Genomic DNA, 8329 nt, shown 5'->3' on the forward strand with positions numbered 1-8329 from the left:
AATTTTATTTGCTGTAATGAAGGAACTTTTAATTAAATTGAAAATCAGAACATTTGTGTTAACTACAGTTGTCTATAAATTAGAAACATAGAAACATAGAAAAATAGGTGCAGGATTAGGCCATTCGGTCCATCGAGCCTGCACCGCCATTCAATAAGATCATGGCTGACCATTCCTTCAGTACCCCTTTCCTGCTTTCTCTCCATACCCCTTGATCCCCTTAAACGTAAGAGCCATATCTAACTCCCTCTTGAATATCAATGAACTGGCATCAACAACTCTCTGCGGCAGGGAATTCCACAGGTTAACAACTCTCTGAGTGAAGAAGATTCTCCTCATCTCAGTCCTAAATGGCCTACCCCTTATCCTAAGACTATGTCTCCTGGTTCTGGACTTCCCCAACATCGGGAACATTCTTCCCGCATCTAACCTGTCCAGTCCCATCAGAATCTTATATGTTTCTATGAGATCCCCTCTCATCCTTCTAAACTCCAGTGAATAAAGGCCCAGTTGATCCAGTCTCTGCTCAAATGACAGCCCAGCCATCCCTGGAATCAGTCTGGTGAACCTTCGCTGCACTCCCTCAATAGCAAGAACATCCTTCCTCAGACTAGGAGACCAAAACTGAACACAATATTCCAGGTGAGGCCTCACTAAGGCCGTGTACAACTGTAGTAAGACCTCCCTACTTCTATATTCAAATCCCCTAGCTATGAAGGCCAACTTACCATTTGCCTTCTTTACCGCCTGCTGTACCTGCGTGCCCACTTTGTGACTGATGAACCATGACACCCAGGTCTCGTTGCACCTCCCCTTTTCCTAGTCTGCCGCCATTCAGATAATATTCTGCTTTCGTGTTTTTGCCCCCAAAATGGATAACCTCACATTTATCCACATTATACTGCATCTGCCATGCATTTGCTCACTCACCTAACCTGTCCAAGTCACCCTGCAGCTTCTTAGCATCCTCCTCACAGCTCACTCCGCCACCCAGTTTAGTGTCATCTGCAAACTTGGAGATATTACACTCTATTCCTTCATCCAAATCGTTAATGTATATTGTGAAGAGCTGGGGTCCCAGCACTGAGCCCTGCGGCACCCCACTAGTCACTGCCTGCCATTCTGAAGAGGACCTGTTTATCCCGATTCTCTGCTTCCTGTCTGCTAACCAGTTCTCTATCCACATCAGTATATTACCCCCAATACTATGTGCTTTGATTTTGCACCACAATCTCTTGTGTGGGACCTTGTCAAAAGCCTTCTGAAAGTCCAAATACACCACATCCACTAGTTCTCCCTTGTCCACTCTGCCAGTTACATCCTTAAAAAATTCCAGAAGATTCGCCAAGCATGATTTCCCTTTCATAAATCCATGCTGACTTGATCCGATCCTGTCACCGCTTTCCAAATGCGCTGCTATTTCGTCCTTCATGATCGATTCCAATATTTTCCCCACTACTGATGTCAAACTAACCGGTCTATAATTACCCGTTTTCTCTATCCCTCCTTTTTTTTTAAAGTGGTGTTGCATTAGCTACCCTCCAGTCCATGGGAACTGATCCAGAGTCGATAGACTGTTGGAAAATGATCACCAATGCATCCACTATTTCTATGGCCACTTCCTTAAGTACTCTGGGATGCAGACTATCAGGCCCCGGGGATTTATCGGCCTTCAATCCCATCAATTTCCCAACACAATTTCCCGCCTAATATCCTTCAGTTCCTCCTTCTCACTAGACCCACTGTCCCCTGGTACCTTCGGAAGGTTATTTGTATCTTCCTTCATGAAGACAGAACCAAAGTATTGGTTCAATTGTTCTGCCATTTCTTTGTTCCCCATTATAATTTCACCTGAATCTGACTGCAAGGGACCTATGTTTGTCTTTACTGATCTTTTTCTCTTCACATGTTTATAGAAGCTTTTGCAGTCAGTTTTTATATTCCCTGTAAGCTTCCTCTCGTACTCTATTTCCCCCCTCTTAATTAAACTCTTAGTCCTCCTCTGTTGAATTCTAAATTTCTCCCAGTCCTCAGGTTTGTTGCTTTTTCTAGCCAATTTATATGCCTCTTCCTTGGCTTTAACACTTTCCTTAATTTCCTTTGTTAGCCATGGTTGAGCCACCTTCCCAGTTTTATTTTTACTCCAGACAGGGATGTACATTTTCTGAAGTTCATCCATGTGATCTTTAAATGTTTGCTATTGCTTATCCACCATCAACTCTTTTAGTATCGTTTGCCAGTCTATTCTCGCCAATTCATGCCTCATACTGTTGAAGTTACCTTTCCTTAAGTTCAGGACCCTTGTTTCCATATTAACTTTGTCACTCTCCATCTTAATAAGGAATTCTACCATATTATGGTCACTTTTCCCCAAGGGGCCTCGCACAACAAGATTGCTAATTAGTCCCTTCTCATTACACATCACCCAGTCTAGGATGGCCAGCTCCCTGATTGGTTCCTCGACATATTGGTCAGGAAAACCATCCCCAATACACTCCAGGAAATCCTCCTCCACCGCATTGCTACCAGTTAGGTTAGCCCAATCAATGTGTCGATTAAAGTCACCCATGATTACTGTTGCACCTTTATTGCACACATTCCTTATTTCTTGTTTGATGCTGTCCCCAACCTCACTACTACTATTTGGTGGTCTATACACAACACCCACTAGCGTTTTCTGCCCTTTGGAATTCCGCAGCTCCACCCATACCGATTCCACATCATCCAGGCTAATGTCCTGGATGACATTAATTGTTTCATTATTGGGGAATTCCAGTCAGGGATTCCATTTGGAAATGGAATCCTCCTTTCTCCTTGGCAGACCTGGCCCTAATGATCCCAGGCACGCTTCCGAACCGCCTGCATCCCTGGGATCTGTGGGCCTTTAGGCAGGTGCACGCCTGGAGACCCAAGACCAGAACTCTCCGTAGCTTTGGAGCCAGGAGGTAAGTTTGTAGATCTTTTGTGGGTTAGCAGTGTACTGCAGAGTTACGCCTCCACCTGCAAATTCAGGGCCAATCTTAGGCTGTAGCATAAAAATGGGCGATAGCGATCGATAGCCCGTTTTACGTCTCACCCGATTTTTTTTTTCAATTGACTTCAGCAGAAAAGAAAGTCAGGCAGAGTGTAAGATGGGATGCTGATTTGCTATCGCCCATTTCGCATTATTACCAAGACCAATTTCACCCCCTATGTGTTTTTAAATTCTGAGCTGCATATTAAACAAAAGTAGAAATTTGGGCCTTCGACCATCCAGTGTGTGCCATGCTGTCAGACTATGAGAGAAGTTACAAAACTTCCTGCTGTAATGTTTATTCCTCCCACATTTTCTCTTACGTTTCTCTGGTTGTCATTGCAGGTCACTTGGAGCCTGAAGGTTTATTGAAGTAAGGCTAGTTCTGTTTGTTTTTAGTTGCTTTTTTAGAAAGCAGAAAGTGTGATTAATATAGGAATAGGGGCAGCCCTTGAGTTTATTCTACCAGTAAATTAGTTCATGGCTGATCTGTATCATAACTCCATTTACCCACCTTGATTCCATACAGGAAAAAGAAAGAAAAGAAAGACTTGGATTTATATAATTCCTTTCACAACCACTGGACGTCTTAAAGCGCTTTACCGCCAATGAAGTACTGTTGACGTGTAGTCACTGTTGTAATGTGGGAAACGTGGCAGCCAATTTGCTCACAGCAAGCTCCCACAAACAGCAATGTGATAATGCCAAGATTAACTGTTTTTCTAATGTTCATTGAGGGACCCCGGGATAACTCATCTCTTCTTCAAAATAGTGCCATGAGATCTTTTACTTCCACCTGAGAGGGAAGATAGGGCCTCAGTTTAACATCTCATCTGAAAGACAGCACCTCTGTTCTGCACTGGAGTGTCAGCCTGGATTTATGAGCTCAAGCCTCTGGAGTGGGATTTGAACCCATAACATTTTGATTTAGAGGCAATTGTGCTACTCACTGAACCACAGCTGACACTTGCAAAATAAGGACTTGCATTTCTATGGTGCCTTTAATGATCTTAGGTCATCTCAAGGGGTTTTCAGCCAATTAAATACGTTAGATGTGTAGTCACTGTTGTAATGAAGAAAATGCAGCTGTCAATTTGCGCATTGCAAGGTCCCACAAGCAGCAATGTGCTAATCTGTTTTTAGTGAGGTTGGTTGAGAAATAAATATTGGCCTTGTCACTGGGGACAACTCCACTGCTCGTCTTTGAAATAATGGCATGGCATCGTTTATGTCCACATGAGAGGGAAATTGGTCCTCAGTTTAATATCCCTCCCGAAAGACAGCATCTCCAAGAGTGCAGCACGCTCTCAGTTGCTTGTTTTGCTACTGTCGATTTAACAACAAGTTCGGTGTCCTGTGAGGCGACATAAGTTGTGATCTAAGAGGTAAGATCACGAAACAGGACGGGCCGCGAGAAGGCTGTCATCATCCACCCCACTCCCTCAGTACTGCACTGGAGTGCCAGCCTAGGTTATGTGCTCGAATCTCTGGAGTGGGGCTTAAACCCACAACCTTCTGACGCAGAAGCAAGAGTGCTACCAACTGAGCCACGGTGGACACCTAGATATCCTTTCATACCCTTATTTGACAAAAATCAATCAATCTCAGTTTTGAAATTTTCAATTGACCTAGCCTCATCAGATTTTTGGGGAGCGAGTTCCAGATTTCACACGACATTGCCCCTGAATGGCCTGGCTGTCATTTTAAGGTTATGCCCCCTTGTTCTGGACTTCCCTCACCAGAGGAAAAGTATCTCTCTATCTATCCTATCGTATCCTTTAATCATCTTGGACATCTCAATTAAATCACCCTTAATCTACAAGGGCATATACATCCAGTCAGTTAGTAGATTAGGTTAAATATGGTCAGATATAATCCCTCCTCCCCCATTGAAGGAATGGTTATGCAATCAGTAGGCAATATGGCTATGTTAAATTATCAGTGGGTATAGCGTTAAACAGTATGAGAACCAAATGCGCACTAACTGGTATTCCCAAACATTTCTCCACTATTCTTCGCCACCCAAACCTCATTTTAGGAATGGTAAATGTTCAGGTTGCCAACTGATCACTGTGATTTTCTTTCTTTGGAGACATTCAACTTGTAATAGAGTTTCTATTTTGGTTCCTGTTGGGGGTGATTGAACTAAGTATAGTTTGGTTTCCTGTTTTAATCCCCCCTGCTACTGCCCACTCAAAACCTTTAAAATCTGCCAAGATATGGAGCCTACATTATAGGTCCTATAATATCCCAACACTCCCTCATTCACCTATGCTCAATCCCACTCGCCCTCTACCAGAAGGAAACTAAACCAGTATTGTGTCTTTCTTATGAATTTTCTATAAGAAAAGAAAGGCTTGGATTTATATAGCGCCTTTCATGACCACCAGATGTCTCAAAGTGCTTTACAGCCAATGAAGTATTTCTGGAGTGTGGTCACTGTTGTAATGCTAATGTTGTAATTTCTAATCTGATTCCTGCTCCAAACTGTTACTATAATGGAATCCAGCTGTCTGCTTCTCCAACTGATGGCTTCAACGGTGATTAATGCAGTCTCCCGGGTGACGATCAGGCTTCCCCAATGAATGTTCCTGGGCAGAGCATCCAACAAATTCACATCGCCATCCTTACCTGTTCTCTCTCGACTGCTATGCTGATGAGATTATAACAGAGGCACATATAGCGGCACAATGTAATCTTGCGAGATAAAAGAAAACTGCATGAAATTTAAGTAGCTCCGTGTGAAACTGGGCAAAATCTGATAATTTGATCAATTCTTTGGTCTAGATAGGCACTCATGCAATCGGCTTTGTGTGTGTTTTTTTTAATGAAGTCTGCTGATGTTTTAGAATTACACTGTGCATCAGTTTCTTTGTAGAAAAGAATCTATTAAATTCAGAATGTTGACTGTTCCAGTCCAGTGAAAGCTTATAATACCTCGCAGTGTTTTTTTTTTCAGGGGATGGTGTGTGCGCAAAGAAGATATAATTGCAGTCAGGAATAATTGAAAATAGAAAACACTGGCACACCAAGCGATGCCCTATGTCAGCATTTTTTTCATTCACAGAATGTAGGCCAGTATTTATTGCCCATCCCTAATTGCCCTAGAGAAAGTGGGGGTGAGCTGCCTTGTACAGCTGAGTGGATGCTAGGCCATTTTAGAGGGCAGTTAAAAGTCAAGCACATTGCTGTGAGTCTGAAGTCACATGTAGGCCAGACTGGGTAAGGACAGCAAATTTCCTTCCCAAAGCAACATTAGAAAACCAACAGAGTTTTTACTACAATGGTAGTTTCATGGTCACCATTAATGATACTAGCCTTTTAATTCCAGATTAAAAAAAAAATCATTGAACTTAAATTCCCCAGCTGCTATGGTGGAATTTGAACTCATGTATTGTAACATGACCACTATGATACAATACCCTTTTGACAGTCACTTATAGGTTTCAAGCCATAACAGTTTCCAAATGTAATGTATTTGAGGCTGGAGGTTCTTCACACATGTTAATGTTGTTCTGAAGTGCTGCCTGTTGCCATTCCCAGAGATTATACCCCTCCCCATTAAACTGCTGCTGCAAGCCCTTCACATTCAGCTTCCTGGTCCGATCCCCCGCCGCCTTCAGATCTGTGAGCTCCCGACTATGGAGTGAGTTTCACTCCAGCAGCTCAGCGTCCTCAGTATAATGAGGATCCCAGAGCAAAATGTGTCGGCTGCCCCGCTGATTCCACCTTGTGGCCATTGTGCACCGCCCGCTTCCCGCTTGAACAGCGCTCAACACGAACATCGACCCCACTAAATATGAGGGTTTAATGTTATTGCTCCAGTGCCAAGGAGGCTTGAGCAGCTGTCATTTCTACCTGTAGTGTGCAATACTGGAATCAAGCCTGTCTATAAGTTATACCCTACATTGGATCCACTCTTTATTTCAATCATTTATGATCCAGGGCCTAGAATTCTCTGTCATTGGATTTTTGTGCATTTTCCCATTTAAGTGTGTGGGCAAGTCATGTTGCATCAATGCATATGCAGCACCATCAGTCATGTGATATATAAATCTGATGACAGTGCTCGATAAGCTATCACACTGGTGATTTGGAGACGGTTCAGAGAACAACAACTTGTATTTATAGAGCGCCTTCAGCATAGTGAAACATCCCAAGGTGCTTCAAAGGAGTACTATGCGATAAAAATTTGACACCGAGCTGCATAAGTAGAAATTAGTGCAGGTTACCAAAAAATTGGTCAAAGAGGTAGGTTTTAAGGAACGTCTTTAAGGAGGAAAGCGAGGTAGAGAGGCGGACAAGTTTAGGCAGGGAGTTCCAGAGCATGGGGCCTAGGCAACAGAAGGCATGGCCAACAAATGGTTGAGAGATTATAATCAGAGATGCTCAGGAGGGCAGAATTTGAGGAGCGCAGACATCTCGGGGGGGGGGGAGTTTTTGGCGCTGGAGGAGATTACAGAGATAGGGAGGGGCGAGGCCATGGAGGGATTTGAAAATAAGGATCAGAATGAGAAGGAAGAGCAGTAAGTGTGATTCTAAGTGACGAGGATAGGATAGCAGCATTGAGTTCCATCCAGGTAGAACGGCCAAAACTCCAAACGTGGTTTCAAGGGGAATCCCTGGAACCATTCAGGAAGAAGCTGGATGCTGCAAGGGGAGGAGGAATGTTGCTTCGGGATGGATCAGCTAGGATGGCCTTCATCATTTGGATCTAGCTCGTGATTCACGTGGGTGAAGATAAAATTAAAAGGATGAGCTTCAGTACGCTCAGAGGCCAAGATAATCAGATAATTAGATGGTTAGATGCTGTAGATGATTAGATGCTGCAGTTGATTAGATGCTGTAGATGATTAAATTATGTAGTTGATTAAATGATGTAGATGAACACAGGCTATTTAACCTGAACTGTGCTTGCAAGAGTTTAGAACAAGCACAACATTGGCAAACTCTCAGTCCAATATTTTGCACAGAGCAGTAGACGTGTGAAATAGTCACCTATTCAAGCCAGCTAATTATAAATTGATTAATCGCTTTTAAAAATGGAGCTAGATGGATATTAGGTTGATGTGAAGCTTCTACGGGTACATAGCACATCAAATACTCTGTACTGGGCTGTGTCTCGACTCCCATTGTGATTTTAGGAATGCTATCTGCCTGATACAGTGGGGCTGGAAAACATCACTTATTATTCGCAATGGTTTTGCTATATTTCCGGGTCGGGGTGGAATTTTGCCGCCTTTCCTTCCTGTAGGTGTTACCGAGAGTCAGGACGTATGACATTGATGGGCAGAGAAAGAACGGCTGGCTCATCAA

Source organism: Pristiophorus japonicus, chromosome 5 (genome assembly GCF_044704955.1).
Source record: "Pristiophorus japonicus isolate sPriJap1 chromosome 5, sPriJap1.hap1, whole genome shotgun sequence".
Lineage (NCBI taxonomy): Eukaryota > Metazoa > Chordata > Chondrichthyes > Pristiophoridae > Pristiophorus > Pristiophorus japonicus.